The sequence below is a fragment of the Apium graveolens genome, chromosome 11 (genome assembly GCF_009905375.1).
Source record: "Apium graveolens cultivar Ventura chromosome 11, ASM990537v1, whole genome shotgun sequence".
Lineage (NCBI taxonomy): Eukaryota > Viridiplantae > Streptophyta > Magnoliopsida > Apiales > Apiaceae > Apium > Apium graveolens.
In genome coordinates this window covers 173,485,269-173,496,913 of record NC_133657.1, presented here as the reverse complement: position 1 = coordinate 173,496,913, position 11,645 = coordinate 173,485,269, and the positions used below count along the sequence as shown (strand labels likewise).

Genomic DNA, 11,645 nt, shown 5'->3' with positions numbered 1-11,645 from the left:
ACTATCTATCCAGCTTTTGTTGCTGCAATCTCTTAGGAAAAGGTGGTGGAGGATAGAGCTGTTTCTCCCCTGTATTAGCCTCAGGCAGAGTGTGTTCAACAGTAGTCTTCCTTGGTTCCGCCGCTTTCTCCTTTTGCTTAGATTCTTTATCTCTAACTTCAGCTTTGACTTCTTTTGCCTTTTCAGCATCAGCTACTTTTCCAGACCTTAAGGTAATAGCCTTGACTTGCTCTTTAGCTTCCTTCCTGCCTGATACTTCCGTGTCACTGAGAAGAGTGCCAGGTTGACGATTGAGCACTGCATTGGCTAATTGACCGATTTGATTTTCCAAGGTCTTGATAGAAACCGCCTGACTCTTGCATAATAGCTTAAGTTCCTCAAAATCAGCACTAGTAGGTGCAGCTGCACTTCCCTGTTGAGGATATGATTGCCTTGTAGCGTACTGCTGTGGTTGCTGGAATCCAGGTGGGTTAAACTGTTTACTTACTCCTTACTGATATGTTGGCTGAATAACATTCTGATTATTCCCCCAGCTGAAATTTGGATGATTTCTGTTGTTAGGATGATAGGTCGCTGGCACAGGCTGCTGTTATTGCTGATAATTATTCACATATTGAACAGATTCGTTGACAAGAGAACACTGATCCGTAGCATGAGAACCTGCACAAAGCTCACAAACCATAGCTATTTGATTAACTCCATACGTAGCCAGAGAATCAACCTTCATTGATAGCGCTTGGAGCTAGGCTGCAATAGCGGTGGCTGCATCAACTTCCAGAATACCTGTGACCTTGCCTGACGTCATCCTCTGAGTTGGGTTTTGATGCTCATTTGCAGCCATTGTCTCTATAAGATTATACGCCTCAGTATAGCTTTTAGCCCATAAGGCGCCTCCAGCTGCTGCATCGAGCATGGGCCGAGATTGGGCCCCCAAACCATTATAAAAACCAGTGATTACCATCCAATCCGGCATTCCATGATGTGGACATTTTCTCAACATTTCCTTGTAGCGTTTCCAAGCCTCGCACATAGATTCTGTAGGTTGCTGCGCAAACTGAGTAAGAGCACTCCTCATAGCAGCAGTCTTTGCCATTGGATAAAACTTCACCAGAAACTTTTGTGCAAGATCTTGCCACGTAGTGATGGACCCAGCTGGTTCAGAATGTAACCAGTCTTTAGCCTTATCCCTCAGTGAGAATGGGAAAAGCCTCAACTTGATAGCCTCATCAGTCACGCCATTATACTTAAAAGTGCTGCAGATCTCGACAAAATTCCTTATGTGCATGTTGGGGTCTTCAGTTGCCGCTCCTCCAAAAGAAACAAAATTCTGCACCATCTGAATAGTGCCCGGCTTGATTTCAAAGGTGTTAGCTTGAATAGCCGGATGAAGGATGCTTGACTGAATGTCATCAATTTTAGGCCGAGAAAAATCCATAAGAGCTGGATCAGCTTGAACAATACGATCTCCCATGTTTACTGGTTCTTTCTGCTCAGTTCCTGAATCCGAATCCTCAAAATCTAACTTCTCCGGTGTATCAAGAACTTCGTCTTTCTCCTCAGCTGTATCTAAGGTCCTCTTGCGAGCACGAGAACGAGTTTGCATAAACGCTTGCTAAAGTACTTGAAACACAACCGAAAAGAGTAATTAACTACTACGTCCTAATCACTGAGTCCTAATGACCAATGATGGTAAGTACATAAACTAAACAAATACGCCGAGTCCCCGGCAGCGGCGCCAAAAACTTGTTAGGGCGAAATCACGCACTAATATTCACGCAAGTATACGCGTTCGCAAGTAATATAGAATACTTTCTAGTTCGTTCCCTCAGAGACTCAGACTAAGTTATTGTCTAATTAAACTCACTCACCAATGTATGATTACTTCTCAATGTTAAGATAACACTTAAAATTGTTGATTAAATATTAACTATAATTAACTACTTAATTAACCACTTAACTAACACTTCAAATTATCAATAATAAAACACTCATGAGATCACAACTTCATTATTACTTCCTTCTATTGCCATTGTTAGTACCTTTAGCATGTGACAGTGATGATATTAATCGAATAACACGAAACTGATAAAAGCCAACTTTCATTGTACTAATACCATTCTACCAAGCATCCATAATTAAGATAGAAGTTGAATAGTCATCAATTATGTTGAGTTCCTATATGTCTACAGAAATTGACAACACAACGATTTAAGCACAAGTTATCCCTTTTTGATTACATAGGGCAAATAAAACTGTTAGAGTTACCCACTAATCATGCACAACGTACATGAACCTATGCTAGCATGGCAAGTTCTAAACCTCAAGATCCACCGTCGCTTCACAAGAGATTAACCCCCTATCTTATATATTCGCGACGCACATAAGACGAATACGCACAACCACTACTAGATATCATGCAATCATCACACACTAAAGTATTAAACAATTAGCTAAAGAATTCCATAATAAATCCGTTGCAACCCCATGATCACGATTAGCCCATAATAGAACTTATCGCCATCATGGGTTCATATGAAATCATGATAAACAAACACAAGAAAATAATAACTAAACTAATTATATTAAAACAGAGTACGTCACAAGAGTAAATAAGTCAAAGCAAGAAAACTAGCATCCAACGTTACAACGAAATAAGAATCACAAGAATATATGTTTCCTCTTCGTTGCTGTGTGCTAAATCGGTCTTCTTCCTTATCTCCTTTGCTTCTTGCGCCAAACACAATCTAAAACATAATCTCCTCTTAAATCCCTGTGAAAACGTCTCAAATCTACCTATATAATAGTCCCATAAAACTCAGATTACATAGAAGTGGAAGCCAAACAGAAGTAGAAGTCTAAAATAATTCATCTATTTTTCCCGACCCTGCGCGGCCGCTCAGCATTTCTGCGCGGGCGCGCAAGGCTGCTGCGCTGCCGCTCAGCATTGCTGCGCGGGCGCGCAGGACCCTACTGGAAAAATTCCCGGTTTGCTCCGTTTCTTCACCGTAATCTGCCCGTTCTCTTCCTCTCGCAATGGTGAACACATGCCAAGGCTTATTCTTGATGATTCCTCCTCCGAAATGCAACTAATACCCTGAAATGCATAAACACTAGAAAAACGCATCAAATACACAAAATACTTGATTTCAAGACACCAATTTAAGCCATTTTAAGACGTTCTAAGTGGTATAAAATGCCACTTATCAAGAATGTATGTATAACAACTTTCTCTCAAAGGAAGAACCAAAGAAGTTAGAAAAAGCTCTGTTGGATCCTGATTGGATTTTAGCTATGCAAGAGGAGCTAAACCAATTTGAGAGGAATAAAGTATGGAAGCTGGTACCCAAGCCTAAAGGAAAGAATCCTATTGACACTAAGTGGGTATTCAGAAACAAGATGGATGAAAATGGCATAGTTGTCAGGAACAAAGCTAGATTGGTTGCTAAGGGCTACTGTCAACAAGAAGGAATAGATTTTGATGAAACCTTTGCTCCTGTTGCAAGACTTGAAGCCATTAGAATTTTCTTAACCTATGCAGCCCATGCCAATTTCAAGGTCTATCAAATGGATGTCAAAAGTGCTTTTCTGAATGGAGATTTGGAGGAGAAAGTCTATGTTAGTCAGCCTCCTGGTTTTGAAGACCCAAACTTTCCAGAATATGTCTACTATCTTTTGAAGGCACTTTATAGACTGAAGCAAGCACCTAGAGCCTGGTATGACACCTTATCAAAGTTTCTTTTGGAAAATTATTTCACAAGAGGTACTGTTGATAAAACTTTATTCTTTAGAAATGTTAATGGCTCTAGTATACTTGTTCAAATTTATGTAGATGATATTATATTTGGCTCTACAGATGAAAAACTTTGTAAAACGTTTTCCAAATTGATGCAAAGTAAGTATGAAATGAGCATGATGGGAGAACTTACTTTCTTGGTTTACAAGTTAAGCAAGTTAGTGATGGAATTTTCATTAGTCAAATCAAATATTTTTATGATCTTTTAAAGAAGTTTGATCTAATGGATTGCATATCTGCATCAAACCAAAAGCCAGATCTTGCTACTATAAACTCATATGGCCACTGCAACTAAACTTGAATTAAACACTACTGAAAAATCTGTGGAAATTTCAAGCTATAGAGGCATGGTTGGCTCACTTTTGTATTTAATAGCTAGTAGGCCAGATATAATATTTTCTACTTGTCTTTGTTCTAGATTCCAGGCTGATCCAAGAGAGTCTCATTTAATAGCTATAAAGAGAATTTTTAAATATCTCAAGAGATTACCAAAACTTGGCATTTGGTACCCTAGAGATTTTGGTTTTGATCTAACTGGTTATTCAGATGCAGACTATGCAGGGTGCAAAATTGATAGAAAAATCACTATAGGAACCTGTCAATTTCTAGGAAACAAGCTAGTATCCTGGTTCAGTAAAAAGCAAAATTCAATCTCTACTTCTACAGCTAAGGCTGAATATATTGTTGCTGGAAGTTGCTGTGCAGAGATTCTATGGATGAAAAACCAATTGTTGGACTATGGTCTGCAAGTGAACAGAATTCCTATTTTCTGTGATAACACAAGTGCAATTGCCATTACTGAAAATCCATTACAGCATTCAAGAACAAAGCACATAGACATCAAGTATCACTTCATTAGGGAACATATAATGAGTGGTAATGTGGAACTTCATTTTATTCCAAGTGAGAAGCAACTTGCAGATATCTTTACTAAGCCACTTGATGAATCCACCTTCACTAGGTTGGTAAGTGAGTTAGGTATACTTAATTATTCTTAAATCATTTTGCAAGTTGAAATGCATCCGGAAACTTAATTGATTTTTCTGTTTTGAATGAAAATTTAGCTAAGTCAAAATCTACATCTCGGCGGATGTTTATTATCCATCGAGTTTGATTATCCGTCGAAATAGAATAGCCTGGTAAAATCAATTAATTTTCTGGATTATTTTAAACCCGACGAATAATTGCTTTATTCTCATCCGTCGAATTGTCTACATCTTAGCCGTTAAAGTTCTGAACATTATCCATCGAATTTACTTACAATCTGTAAGTATATCATGACGGATAATTGACAGAATTTTGACAGTTTATTTTTACTTTTAAAATGGCTATTTTGGGCAATTGTCATTGGGTCTTTAATTTTTACCTTTAATTTGTATCCCATTTTATCTGAGAAAAGATAAAAGCCTAACTTCAAGTTCATTTTAACTTTTTATCTTTCTCTATTGCAAATAACTGCTCTCTTCTTCCTCAAAGCAAAACCCTCTTCTCTTTCTGCAACTTTCCTTGCTTAACAATGGCACCAGTGGTCAAGATCATGTCTCAGACAGGATTTATTTATGAAAAGAACAACTTTATGGCTCTTGTGAATAAAGAAATTCCAGCCTTTGAAGATTATCACAAAATGTTGGATTTTGTGAAGGGATGCAAGCTTAACTATGCCATGCTGGAATCACCCACAATCTACTGTGAAGTTGTGGAGGAGATGTGGACTACTGATGTGTATCAAGCAACTGACAAAACAATAACTCTCTCCATTAAAGGTAAGGAATATTGCATTAACAGTGATACTATTCAAGCATGCTTTAAGATTCCTGAAAACACTACTACTAAACCATACACAGATGCTGATTTAGTTAACTTGCTTAATTCTATTGGCTATGCACTTCCTACCACTAAGTTAAGTGAGAATATGAGGCTAGGTCTTAGGAAAGCGTGTAGCTTTCTGTGTGATGTAGTTACCAAGGTGTTTTCTGGTAAAATAAGCAACTTTGACTCTATCAATACCGCTATGCTTAACATGCATTACATGCTGCTTACTGATAATTACTACTCCCTCCGTCCCTCCGTCCCTCCCAATTGTTATCATTTATAGGAGAGTGCCCGACACGCATTTTAAAATGAAGAGAAAGTATAGTTCTTTACTTTTAAAAAAAAAATATTTTTCTGAATAAAAGTTTATATGTTCTATTTTTATTCTGAAAAAGATTTTTTTTTAAAAGTCATATAACTATACTTTTTATTCATCTTAAAATGCGTGCCGGACACTCTCCTAGAAACGATAACAATTGGGAGGGACGGAGGGAGTATAATTTTAGTGATGCTATCATGTTTGAGTTAGGCTACAAGTTATGGGAGATTAAAAAGTGGTCTAGGCATGTTTATTATGCTAGATTCTTTATAATTATTGCTAACCATATTTGTGAGGATCTTGTGATTGAGAACCCAACCAACAAATTAGATTGTTGGGTTCAAGAAAGAAGAGTAATTGCAGATTTAAATAGAGTTGATCACCACAAGGAAGTGCCCCTTGTTTATTTGCCTATCATTGAGGGCCCCCACGTAAGTAAGGTAAATACTTCTGTCCCTACTCCTTCTACCTCTCAAGTTTCTTTTCCATTGACTGTGGCTATGGAATCTCTGACAATGACCCAACAGATGCCTACCCAAAACACAAAATTTAAAACTTCAAAATCCAAATCAAAGAAACCACACTCTGGTGTCTCTCAAAAGATGCCAGTTTAAAAATCTACCAAAAACAAAGAAGGGAGTGTGAATATGGGTAAAATTGGTGAGGGATGGGGTGAACATAAACGAAACCCTAAGAATAAGGATGGTGAGGTGAGTGTACCCAAACCTAGCCACACCACAGTTTCCCAACAAACTGTGGTGCTTAATAAGGAAATTAGCACATCTCTAATTTCATCCTCCCAAAAGGATGCTACTATTGAAATAAGCTCCCAACCAGGAGCACATGCCAAAATGGTTAGGGACACAGACTCACCCCAAACTTATACAAGAGAGAAGAAATTTAAAAAACTTAGGGATGCACAGGGATCACACATAGTGCCTACTGCAGTCAAAGACTCAGTACATGCACCTTCTCAAAGTCAATTTGATGTGGCTCCAAAAAATGTGGAGTCACAGCCAAAATCTTTAACAATAGAAGCACCAAACACAACTAACTCACCCACACATTCACTGGATGTAGATATGATTCATACATTAATCCCTGATTCTCCATCTTTAACTCTCATGGAGAAGCCAAAAATCCAAACAAGTGAGCATCATCTTCCAGATAATATGTTGGCTCACTTGCCATTTCTTTCAGAAACTATTGATACATCTATGCCCAAATTATCATCAATCTACACAGAGTCCATAATGGTTTCTACTCCAAACTCTATCATTTCCTCTATTCCGGTGAATATTGTTCATCCGTCGGCTAGTGATTGTATCCCGATGGATGTACCTAACAGCAGTCATCTGTCGGCTATCCTAACTACTGCCCCGATAGATGTTTCTCATCCATCGGTATTCACTACACAAGCTGAACTTTCAACAATTGTTACTGTTGGGTTTCGAGCACATAAACGCAATGGAAACAGTAATTAAAAACGTGAAAAATCAGAATTTTTAAAACCCACCGCAGGATCCATGCGAAAAATAGATATTTAATTCGTAAATCAGATTGTTTACCTTAAGAAGTTTTATAAATTGGTTGACTAATGGAGATCCAAAGCTTGTTCAATCACCACGCATCCCGCTCTTGCGATCTACGCTCTATCGGTATCCACACGAATGCTTGAACTCAAGGATTATATGTGTACTAGCACAAACTCATTTCTTCTTGATCTCTCCATCTTCTCTCTTGGTGGCTAAGGTTTTAGTGAAAGTCTTGCTTGCAAAATCAGCCACACAAGAGATATTATATAGAGAGTAGAAAAATGAATTATAACTCTTAACTAATTAGGAGTTATTATTAATTTGAAATTCCTATTTGTATTATAATTAAGTCTCACTTAATTATTTAACAAATAAATTTCATAATTAATATTAGTAAATTCGAATATCAATATTTATCTAATTAATTAAGTCATACTTAATTAATATTATAAATAATTTGAATTACTTTAATATAATTTAAATCCAATTTAAATTAAATAATCCTTCAAGCATTCTTAGTTTGTGACCCTATAGGTTATTATTACATTAGCAACGAATTTTAAATCTAATTTAAAATCGTAAACAATGAGAGGCATCTAGTAATACATCATTGCTACCCAAGTAATAATAATTGAATCGGTGATCGATTAAACCTTTCATGAATAATGTACAATGTAATATCATCCTTTTAACCACATATTATAGATTAAACTAGAGGCATGTAATGTGTCATTTCATCAATATTTAATCCAGGTTTCCTTGATCAATGAGTAGACTATCATATCAAATCAACATTTGAGCGTGGCCACGCATTTCGTAGTCTAGCTCACACAAGAGGCCAATAATATCACTCCTAAAATAGGAGGGTTAAATCCCTTCTAGATCATTCATATTTCTCATACGATTCATAATATACCCAATGTCCACTTTTATCTTTAGCCGGTCAAGGATAACTTTTAATGGAATCAATGTATATTAATTCTCGTATAGAAATATAATGACTTCAGGTCTAAGAACCATTACATCATTATCACTGTGAGAATTACTTATGACATAACAGACATGTAGAATCTCATATCGGGTCTGTCCAGCACCATGTACATGTACATCTGCCTGTGTCTTTGACTTTAGTATCACTATACCTATGATCAATGAGATGTGATCATCAGTCAACAAAGACACTAGTCTTAATGCATTATTATTGTCACTTAATAATAATACTCGACTAGGGACCTGTGGTACCCCAAAATCCGGGGTCAGGAATCTCGGAGGCCACGCCATCTAAACCATTATAAACCACATACCTCACATCACAATATATAAATACTCACACTTTAAGACCCCACACTTATCACACACACACACACACACACTTACAGGTTATTTTCTTGGAAACGAACCATTCATAACTAGAGTAATTCAAACCATAAAGTGATAATTATTACAACCCAAAAGTAATTAAGTCTTACCGGGGAGTAACCTTTAAGTAAGGCTAGTCTGTCGGTTAAATATACGTTTCTTATTTATTACCTTACATAAGTTATACTTATAAATAAGCCGAACTAAAAACAACTGGAAACCAATCTAGCTTATTCAAACTACTTGTGGTACAGCACCAAACAACCTACGGAACAACTGGCCATTTCCTACCCGTTTCCTGATTGTGGTTCTCATGGTAGGAATCTTGATTCACTGTTGTGTTATGTCAATTTAAGAAAACAAATGTGAGCTATGATGCCCAGCATAATAATGTACAGTATAAAAATAACTATATGATAAACTTATGTAAAACATCATATATGATAATTATGTTTTATTCGAAATTAGTTTTCCTTGGTGATACACACCTTCTTATGAAAACAATTCTTTAGTGGATTTTATTATCCTGCGAATACCTTAATAGTAAACCCAGCACCAAGGCTTGGGTTACGGTATTGTATCACAATTCCAATTGGAAGAATAGGACACTCATTGGAGCCATCGTATACGGGCTATGTGTCCTCATTTCGGGTATACACGCACTTCGCAGGTCCTTAGGTACGTATTGTACTATCTCCTACGGTACCGGTAGTCTATCCAATACACGAAGTACTTGGATCCTACCCCTCCCTTGTCCTTTAGGAAATCCTATCATATACTTGGAATCATCGAACTATATCGAAGTTCCCCAAGCATTTTGCTTGTTGATAGGCACAACTTTACCTCAGATATATATATATATATATGTACTTCTGAAAGTTTTCGGAGGAAGTACTAAGGATGTGAGTTGACCGTTGTCAACAGATAAGTAAATAAAGGGGGAGTTCCCTTTGAAACTATATTCAAAATATTTAAAATGAGTAGAGATAATATTCTCCGACGATCTGAAATTATTCGAATGATTTTCCGAAAATCAGAAAGTATTTTACATCAGGTTTTATGATTTTTAAATCATAAATAAACCCTTTAATAAATAATAAATAATTAAATATTAATCGATAAATAATTAAACCTCAAATGAGTTTATTGGAAAAGAATATTTAAATAATATTGCTCAACTAATTTATGTTTACGTAATATAATAATCTTTTATATTTAATCGAGTTTGAAATAAATATTCACTGGAGAATACTTCCTCCATGATAAGTAAATATTTAGTAAATATTTCTTAATCGAACGATAAAGTATAGTTGAGGGAATACGATATTTGGAAATCGTTTTAATAAAAGTTTGAGGTATTTAATATTTCGTAAGTGGATGTTGAGTCCTTAAAATCGTACTACTATGGACTTTTAATTGTCCTAATAATATCACCGGAATGATTCTCGGGTTTTCATCTTAAAATCACGACCGACTCTCGGTCTTATAATTATACGTCACGCTTAAAGCAGAATTAAATATTTTACGATATATACTTATCGTACAACATCGCTACATTATGCGAAAATTCAATTACTACGTATCATGGAAAGCATAGTATTTATGCAATGATAATAAAACAATCCTTTCACAACAAAATATTAAATGGAGTTGGGTTCGTAAACTTGCCTGGGTATCTCGAGGTGGAGGATGCTCTAGGTTCCGCTCGAAAATCTATAATCATAAACACAATTCGTTTCGTTAGGTCCCGTTCTAATTTATGGCGACTCGCACTCATGCGCTACTTATTATGCACCCTCTCAACTTATATTACCCTTATTATTTCTTTAAATCCTTATTCTCATTATGGTCACTTCCTTTTTCAAAGTATCTTAAGTCCATTCTCATTTTTGTCGTCGGCTCCGCTTATGGATTCTACGGTTTCTAATCGCGCGGTTTCGGATCCGATATTTTTATAAAATTGAAAATTCATTATTCTAACTTGAAATTTTTATGCCCGTTAGAAAACTCAATATTCTACTCTCTGTAAATATTTCATGATTTATGAACCTTCTTAAGTCGATCCTTTATATTTTCAAAATTCGTAATTCGTAGCAGTTTTTATCGCGTAAATCACTTTTAGTAAAACGGCCATAACTTTTTATCAGTAAATCGGAATCAAGCGATTCAAGTGCCTAAAAGATCCTTATAAAATTTTCTATCATAAACAAGGGTTATTTTTCAATAAACTATAGTTTACATCCTCAAGACTTTCTACAGAAACTTAAAGTTACGTTTTGTTCGTTTTAACGAGATTACGGTTACGATCGGAGTTTCGTTAATGTCTTAAATCATTATACTACCACCAAAAACCAAAATATAATCATCAACACACTAACTCCTCTCAAGAACATCATGTTCTTGAGGCAACAACAATCAACCTTAAATCTACTTAGCTAAACATCAAAATTACAACAATACTCCCACCAAAACTATGTTTACAACTACATACTAAAAGGATCTTGAACTTAAATCTTAAATAAAGTTCGGTCAAAGATTTTTACCTTTATTGAGAGATTGAGATGGGTTCTTGATGATGGTGAATTCTTGGGAGTGCTTAGTATGGTTTTTGGAACCTAAAATAACCATCAAAATCAAGAAACCAAAGAAGAGTTACTATGCATACTATTCATTATCAACTTTCTTGATTTTATTTCACCCATCAAACCTTGATAAAAAGAGCTCAAAGATTTATCTTACCTTAGTTTGGTTGTTAGGAAGCTTGAAAATTAATGGGAGGATTTATCCATGGCTAGAGCTTGAAGTTTTGATTTTGATTTCTTGGTTG

The 11,645-nt window shown here is 36.0% G+C and overlaps 1 non-coding gene across 1 annotated transcript; it reads left to right on the top strand.

Annotated features, from left to right (window-relative positions):
• Positions 1 to 971: 971 nt before the first annotated feature.
• Positions 972 to 1,078, top strand: LOC141699041 (small nucleolar RNA R71). The gene has a single exon (XR_012565532.1). It is a non-coding gene; the product is annotated as a small nucleolar RNA R71 (small nucleolar RNA).
• Positions 1,079 to 11,645: the final 10,567 nt, after the last annotated feature.